This window comes from Trichosurus vulpecula, chromosome 6, assembly GCF_011100635.1.
Source record: "Trichosurus vulpecula isolate mTriVul1 chromosome 6, mTriVul1.pri, whole genome shotgun sequence".
In the NCBI taxonomy this organism is placed as follows: Eukaryota; Metazoa; Chordata; class Mammalia; order Diprotodontia; family Phalangeridae; genus Trichosurus; species Trichosurus vulpecula.
Genome location: NC_050578.1, coordinates 29,821,543 through 29,829,119, shown reverse-complemented (window position 1 = coordinate 29,829,119; position 7,577 = coordinate 29,821,543). Strand labels below are relative to the sequence as shown.

General features: G+C 44.9%; 1 protein-coding gene across 3 annotated transcripts in view; it reads left to right on the top strand.

The window, feature by feature from the left end:
• The first annotated feature begins 1,923 nt into the window (after positions 1-1,923).
• LOC118854013 (long-chain-fatty-acid--CoA ligase 1) overlaps positions 1,924-7,577 on the top strand; it is a 90,226-nt gene continuing 84,572 nt past the window's right edge. The window contains exon 1 of one of the 3 annotated variants that reach the window (XM_036764317.1): positions 1,924-2,107. The gene's annotated coding sequence lies outside the window, so the exon portion shown is untranslated. The remainder of the gene's footprint in view (positions 2,108-7,577) is intronic. The other 2 variants (XM_036764320.1, XM_036764319.1) reach the window with 2 other exon arrangements.

Here is a 7,577-nt window from a genome sequence, read left to right as displayed (position 1 = left end):
GGCAGCCTAATGAAACTCAGCAGGGAGGGGCAATCAATCAATCAATTAATAAGCATTTAGTAAGGTTTCCTATGTGCCTACTTGGCACTGTGCTATGGTGCTGGGGATAAAAAGACAAAGCAAAAACAGTCCCTACTCTCAAACAGCTGCCCAAAGTGTCTTTGGTTGATTCAAAGGTCAGTCTAGTCAACAAACATTTATTGTATATTTACTAAGTACAGGGCATCATGCTAAGATGCCAGGAAAACAGGGTGTCTATCCTCAGTGAGCTGCTCATAGGGAAGACAACGTGCAAATAACATTATATATACATATATATACACACACACATATATATATATACACACATATGTGTATTATATACTTTTATGTGTATGGGAGAGGACAGGAAAAGATTCTTGCAGAAGGTAGGATTGGAGTCATGTTACTAGGGAAATGAGCTACGGAAATGAGAAGGCAAAGATGAGGTGGTATAGGGAACAGTTAGTGAAAAAGCATGGAGCAGGAGCAGGAGACTCATGGAAAGAATAGGAAGACCAGGGTAGCCCGATCTTGGAGTATGTGAAGGGGAGTCAAGTGTTAGAAGATCGGAACGGTAGAAAAGTCTAGGATGTGAAGGAGAAGGCAAGGAAACAAGAGTTTATTAAGCACCTACTGTGTTCCAGGCACTGTGCTTTACAAAAATTATCTCATTTGTGAGGAACTTTAAAGCTAAAATAGTGTATTTGATTCTGAAGGTAATAGGGACCCACTAGATTTTATCCACGGGGGTGGGTGACTTTGCTCTTTGGACTTCGGTAAAAGGACTGCATTTTGAGTTCTAGTTTGGAAGCATTGTATTGTCTGCTGAAAGTTTTCTTTTAAAAGGGATCCCACTAACGCCAGATCCCAAACTGAATCGTTGGCTAATACTAGCAATGGGGAATAAGCACCAATAACTTCCCGGGTGAATGAAGTGTATGCCCTTGAGCAACGTCGAGGTTGCCTCCTGCTCTAACTATAGCCTCGGAGCGCTCTTTCCAAGGTTATTTCACGTTCTGTGCATTGCAGAAGTCCAGTCAGGCAGCCGTCAAGGCAAGGGGCTGTGGTGAAACCCGGTGTGGAGAGTTGTGGTGAAATCGATGTGGTAAAGGTCACGTAGTTTCTGTGCCAAAGAGATAAGGAAGAAGAGAAAAGAGAATGAAAGAAAGAAAGAAAGAAAGAAAGAAAGAAAGAAAGAAAGAAAGAAAGAAAGAAAGAAAGAGGAAGGGAGAGAAAGAGAGAGAGACAGACAGACAGAGACACAGACAGAGACACAGACAGAGAGAGACAGAGAGATTGGCCACCACCACCCGAGGATGGTTCCAAGGAGTGGGCATGCTGCTCCTAGCTGCACCGAGGGCGCCTCACATGATGGGAGGCTCCAGGGGTATGTGCATGACAGTGAAGAATGAAAAGGTCCTGCTCGGCGCGGTTTCTGTGGACGTGATGGGCTCATTTGGGGATTGTTACTGCAAATAGTTCCAAGGCACCCTTTGCCTTTTCCTTTCCTCTGGATTATTAAGAAATATAGCTCGGGGGCAGGGGTGTGGGCGTGGGAAGGAGGCTGGGTTGGGAGAAGTCGAGGTCAAATTTAAACATCAGCAGAACAGGACAGCGCAGTTTTTTTTTTGTTTGTTTGTTTGTTTTTCCCTCCGTGGGCAGGAATTAGAGCCGGGCCGGGCCGAGAGGAAGGAGGAGGCTAGAGAGTGGTCAGCTCCGGATTCCTCCACCCCAGGGACCTCTGCTAGTCCAGCCTCCTCCCGCCAGGGCCCCGGAGTGCGCGCGCGCGCGCCGTCACACCCGGTGAGGGAAGTGGGGGTGGGGATGTGGGTGGGGAGTAGGGGGGCGGGGAAGGGGAGGGGTGGGGGAGGGCGCGGCACGCGCACCACGCTGCAGCCTCTCAGGAACGTCGGCAGCAGCAGCAGCCGCAGCAGCCACAGCCGCAGCCAACCCAGCAACGTCGGCAGCAGCAGCAGCGGCAGCATCAGCTGTCTGCGCTTTAAATAGGATCCAGCCTGGGGACGCGTTAGGCAGTAACGAACTGTGCTCACTGCTGGCGGGGCGGGTTCGGCCTAGGGACAACGAGGTGAGTGAATGAGTGCATGAGAAAGGGGAAGAAGGGTCCGCTAGCCTGCCCCCCACCCCCATCCTGAGGCTGTGTTCGCTCGAGGTTCCGTGGTACCCTCCACCCTGCGGGAGAGGAGCGGAGGACTGGGGGAGTGTGTGTGTGTGTGGGAGGGGGTACATCCGCAGCTTTAGTCGTCTTCCCTCCCCCTCCCCTCCACCCCCTGGTCTCTAGAGCAGAGAAAAAGCAGGGACATGGATATGCCTTCCCTCCATTCTTGAGCCTATGCCCCCCTTCCCCACCTCCCCCGCCTCTCCAGCTGCTGCGAGGCCAGCCTAACCCCTGGCTCGGACCGCTGCTTCCTGTGCGTGAGGCTGGGGCCGTCCAGCCTGTATGCCCACATGCATGCATGCCTGCCTCGTTTCCTCTTCTCTCTCCTTCCTCCCTGTCCCCAGCCCGCCCGGGCCAGGCCGCTCAGTGCAGTGCTGGGTAGGGCAGTACAACGTAGCGCCGGCTCCTGCAAGCAACCTGTGAGAGACTCTCGGGACAGGCAGCTCGGTGTTTGCGTAGATACTTATCCGGGTTACTCGCGTGTCAGAAGCCGGCCTCATGGTTGAGGCGGTGGGCACTGCTGGCACGGTCACTCACTCCTTGGCCACCCAGCCGTCCCAGCCTTTGCTATTATCAGGGTGGCATGACTGTAGTCTCCCCGTGACCCCCCTTTCCCCCCTCCCTATACCAGAATTGTAGGATATGCAGAAGGCGGGCGCTATGGTGAAGCTCTTAGTTTAAAAAATAATACTACTTTATTATTAGGGCTATGTGCTGTTAGACAACAGTGGCCTTTGAAATACAGCTTGCCCAGGGCAATCTTGTTGTTGATACTCTAAAGAGTATTGGAAGAGGCGAAATGCAGCATTTAACACCAGTTGGCATATGTAGACATTCTCCAGATCTCCAGAAGAGGTCCTGGCCCTAGCAATGCCCCTGGTGGATGGAGTCACTGGTCAAAAGGACGCTGGAGATATTTTCTTGAAGTGTGCCACCATGGTACCTTACCTGCCAAAGGAGAATTTGGAGGGTGACAGAAAACTTTTCTCACGTATACACGGGACTTTGAAGTCAGGACAATCTCAAGGGACTCCGTTTTATGTCTGTTTTAAAATTTGCTTTAAAAAAACCATCACTGGTACCTAAAATTCATAGTGTTAGGGTTGGAGAACGAGCTTGCAGATCACATCAATTGAGGCTGGCTAGCTATAGCTTGGACATTCTTTTATGTGTTAGACATTTTCAGAAATCTCTTGTGAGGCAGCCACATTGCAAGACCGCCAAGCAGAATGGCAGATACTGTAAATCACGGGATGCTTTTTGTCCATGTGGTGGCTGAATTTCTTTTAGCCAAAGAGAAATGAGCATAATTTGCCTCCTGCCTTTTTGACTCCAATTTAATCATAGCTTCATGCTGTGACTTGGAAAAGTTCAAATGAGAACAGTAAACTTGTGGGTTGTTTTTAAAAATTATTTGTGCTCCGGTTGTTTTAGAACATGCTGTCTACACAATGGTACTGGTAACATTCTCAATTTACTTAAAATTTAAGGTGGCAGTTTGGGCTGCAGGAAGATTAAAGTAAAATGTACTGCTTTATCATCAGTTTTTAGTCAGAGAAATGAATTTTCCCCCCATGCTGCCTGAGTGAAGGGGAGACTTTGGAGCTTGGCTGATGTTTTAAGTTGTCATTCAGATTTCAGGGCAAGTATGAAGGGCACACATGAGAACCTGATCCTGTTGGTATCATATCATACTACTTGTGTTTGGTGTTTGCTTCTGGGTACAATTTAACAGCAATAAAAAATGTCTATTTGCTCTTCATGTGAACCATAGGGGTGAGGTGCTTGGCAAGACACCTTATTCTCCTGAGAATCTATTTCTCCTTGGGTTTTGACAGCTGTGTGACAGCAAAACCTACTCTTTGCCTTGTCATTTTAATAAAAAAAAAAGAAAGAAAAACCTAGTGGTGGTTCTTCCTCTCCCCCAAGTTTGCTAGCATGTTGTTAAACACTTTAAATGTGACATTACACTGTGTTGTTGCAATCTAAATGGGACAGTGTTAATACTTAATGGAAACTGTTTCATCATAGTTGGAGGGAATTAGAAATTTGGAGATTTATCCATTGGATTTGACTCTAAATGCTAACAGTTGGGAGTTGAGGGAAAGTGCATCTGCTTAGCAGTGTCCAAACCTGATTAATAACCTTTTTCTCCCTGGAGTTGTTAATGTAGAATTAGTCCTTAGAATGTTGTCAGGTTTCAAACATTGCCTTCAAGCTTATATAGCAGAAGCCCTGGGGCTACTTGCTCATTTGCTTCCAAGACTCAGTAAGAATTGTCAGCAAATTTCTTTTTAAATCAGAATTCTTATGACTGGTATCCTGAGTCCTTTGGAAAGCTTACTTTCAGAACTATGGCAGTCAGTCATATGAAAAGAGTATGTGTGTGGTGACTTAAGAGCTGGTTAGTGAAGGTCACCCCAGACTGGAGGTGGTCAAAAAAATGCTCCAGTGTCTATTTTTCATTGCTACATTGATTGACACTTATGACTGGGAAGTAATCCAGGCTGAAAAGGCTAGTGTGTGTCTGGGGTGGTGATGAAGGGTATGGGATAAAGAAGGGTGGTTAGCTTTGAATGTCAACATTGCCCACCTGCTGCCAGAGTCCTTCACACAGTGCTTACCTGACTGACTTTAGTGGCCTCCCACAGCCTCAGGGAGGGAAGGATCTATCTATCTACGTGTGTCTATGTATATAAAGATAGGCAATGATATGAAGAATATTTGGCTAACTGTTCATGTTGTCACATTTAAAGTATGTAAGCAGAGGAAATATGATGGCTGGCAGATTCATGTGGTAATGAATGTTCTCGTGTAATAATTTAATATTGTCAAGCTGCACTGTGATAGCAGGGAACAGGAAGGTGTCTGGAGCCAGGAAGACTTGAGTTCAAATCCTCCTTCTGACACATACCAGCTGTGTGACCATGGACCAGTCATTCTACCCTCCCCTCAGTATCCTCCAGTAACTTTCAAAGACTATAAAATGGGTTGTCCATCTGCATCAATAAGGGGGAGTTTCCACAGTAGGAGTGCCCCATTACTGGTAAAATCACCAGCCGCCCAGTCCTTTCCAAAGAAAAAATTATCTTTATAATACATAAAATTTAAAACTGCCATATCCAGCTGATAAGATTAATACAGATATCACCCCAAACCTTGATTATATATATATATGTGTGTGTGTGTGTGTGTGTGTGTGTGTGTATGTATTTCTTATATTCTAAAGGCTTAGCATGGAATACCAACAAAAATGATTTGCTGCACCAGTGCCAGCAGTGCAATCCATGTTGAATAGTTTTTTTGAGTTTTGAGAAGCCCCAAACTTGTGTCAGTTACCCTACATAGTTTGCTATAAACAGAAAAATACAGTAGAGAAGTTAGATATCGTGAAATATTTATTAATAGAATAATAGTAGGAGAGAATTGTTTTGGTTTTTTGCAGGTAGAGGAAGATTTCTAAGTCAGTGTTACTGCAATGTGACCAATCATTCTCAAGGAAACAAGTTACGAGCTGAAGAATATCTTATTGTTCCTGCCCAGATCAGAATAGTTTCCAGGAAATAGCATTTTACCTGTTAACTGTCTTGCTCTCCCTCCAACTCCCCCCACCCCTTTCCTTCTTTGAAATTAGCATTATCCTGAAGAAGCAGTCTCCTGCCTGGCCTGAGGTACACTCGTCACATCTGCATTTTGCAGGCTTGGCCAAAAATTCTAGAAATGGAATTTGTGTGTCTATGCAGCCTCTTACCACCTTGAGAATTGGCTGTCCTTCAGACTTAAAAACAAATTAATGGGTACATTAATGAACTATTAACAAAACCCTTTGCCCTAAAACAGTTCTTACATCAAACTAGTTTCTGGCATGACACCCTACTGTATTGTGTTTGATTGCCGAGTGTGCTGGGTTGTTCACCAGGGTAGCCCATTGGGGGTTATCTTCTAGCCCATAGCCCATGGGACTATTCAGTTGAAATTTCCTAGTGTGCAGGAGCTGTAACTGCAGTAGTTGAGGGTGTTTTACAGAGGAAAGTACTAATTGCCCTTTATGCTATTTCTTCATTTGGGGAGGGAACTTGGATAAACGTGACTATCTATCAGCTCGCACATGGTCTTGGTGACTGTTAAAGTTGGCATGCCTTCATGTTTGATGTGGAACAGTCTGCCCAGATAAGTAAGAAGCTGAATTCATTGAACATTAGATATTTTACTGACTGGCTAAGAAGGCAGTCACAATTTAGTGGTTGAGCCATCCATCTGCCATTCAGCTGGAAGCTGCCTTAGCAGACTGAAGCTTGAAAATAGACTGAATGAGGATCATAGAATATTAGAAACAAAACTCTGTGAAATCTGCTGCCTTGTTTTCAAGACTACTCTTTTTTAACTTCCTTTTATCTGTTCTTTCCACCTATTAGAAGTGAGCTCCCTGTGGGCAGGGGCACTGTCTTTCTACTTAGACACTTAGCACACTGCCTGGCCCATTGCAGGCATTTCATAAATGCTATTTGCCTGACTGAATGTTGATTGAGGAAGAAATTGTGGCTATAAGGGTAAAGGTGACATGCCTAGGGTCATACCAGAAGTTTCTGGCAAATCCAGGAAATCCTGTCTCTGAGGCCAGTATGCTTTTCACTGTTCTTTATGTTTTTGTTTTATTTCTGTGCTGTTCATCTCTCCTGTTACACCAAGTTATCCCAGCATACCAACTAGATGGAAGAGATTAAAAGTATGAGGTTCACTTTGATTCAGCAGATATTGATTGGATTCTTATTAAATTTGGCTATCACTGAGCTAAGGGATGAGAAGGAAACAGGTCTGAGACTGCCTGATCAGCTCAGATCCCTGAGCTAGGGATTGGGAAGGATACAAGTCTAGACTGCTTGCTGTCAAGGAGCTAACTGACAGCTGTTCCAAGGGTTCTTAACTTTTTTGTATCATAGTCCACTTTGATAGACTGGGGAGACCTTACATTTTTACATAATTGAAGGAAATGATAAATTTCAAATTAGAAATTAGGAAAAATGAAGATGTAATTTTTTCTCATTTAAATTCACAATATTGTTAAAAATTTCTGATATAGAGATAGTAAAAAAAAATCTATGAAATAGAGAGCTCACAAGACAGAATAAAAAAAGTGACAAAGGTATTCCATAGGCTAAGTACAATGGTGTGTGTGTGTGTATTGTGAGTGGGAATTGGTGTGGGCTGAGTAGTTGAGGAAGGGCAGCTAGGTGGTGAAGTGGATGGAGCGCTGGGCTTGGAATCCGGAAGACTTACTTTCGTGAATTCAAATCCAGCCTCAAAGACTTAACTAGCTATGTGACCCTGGGCAAGTCACTTTACCCATTTTGCCTCAGTTTCCTCTTCTGTAAAAATGAAC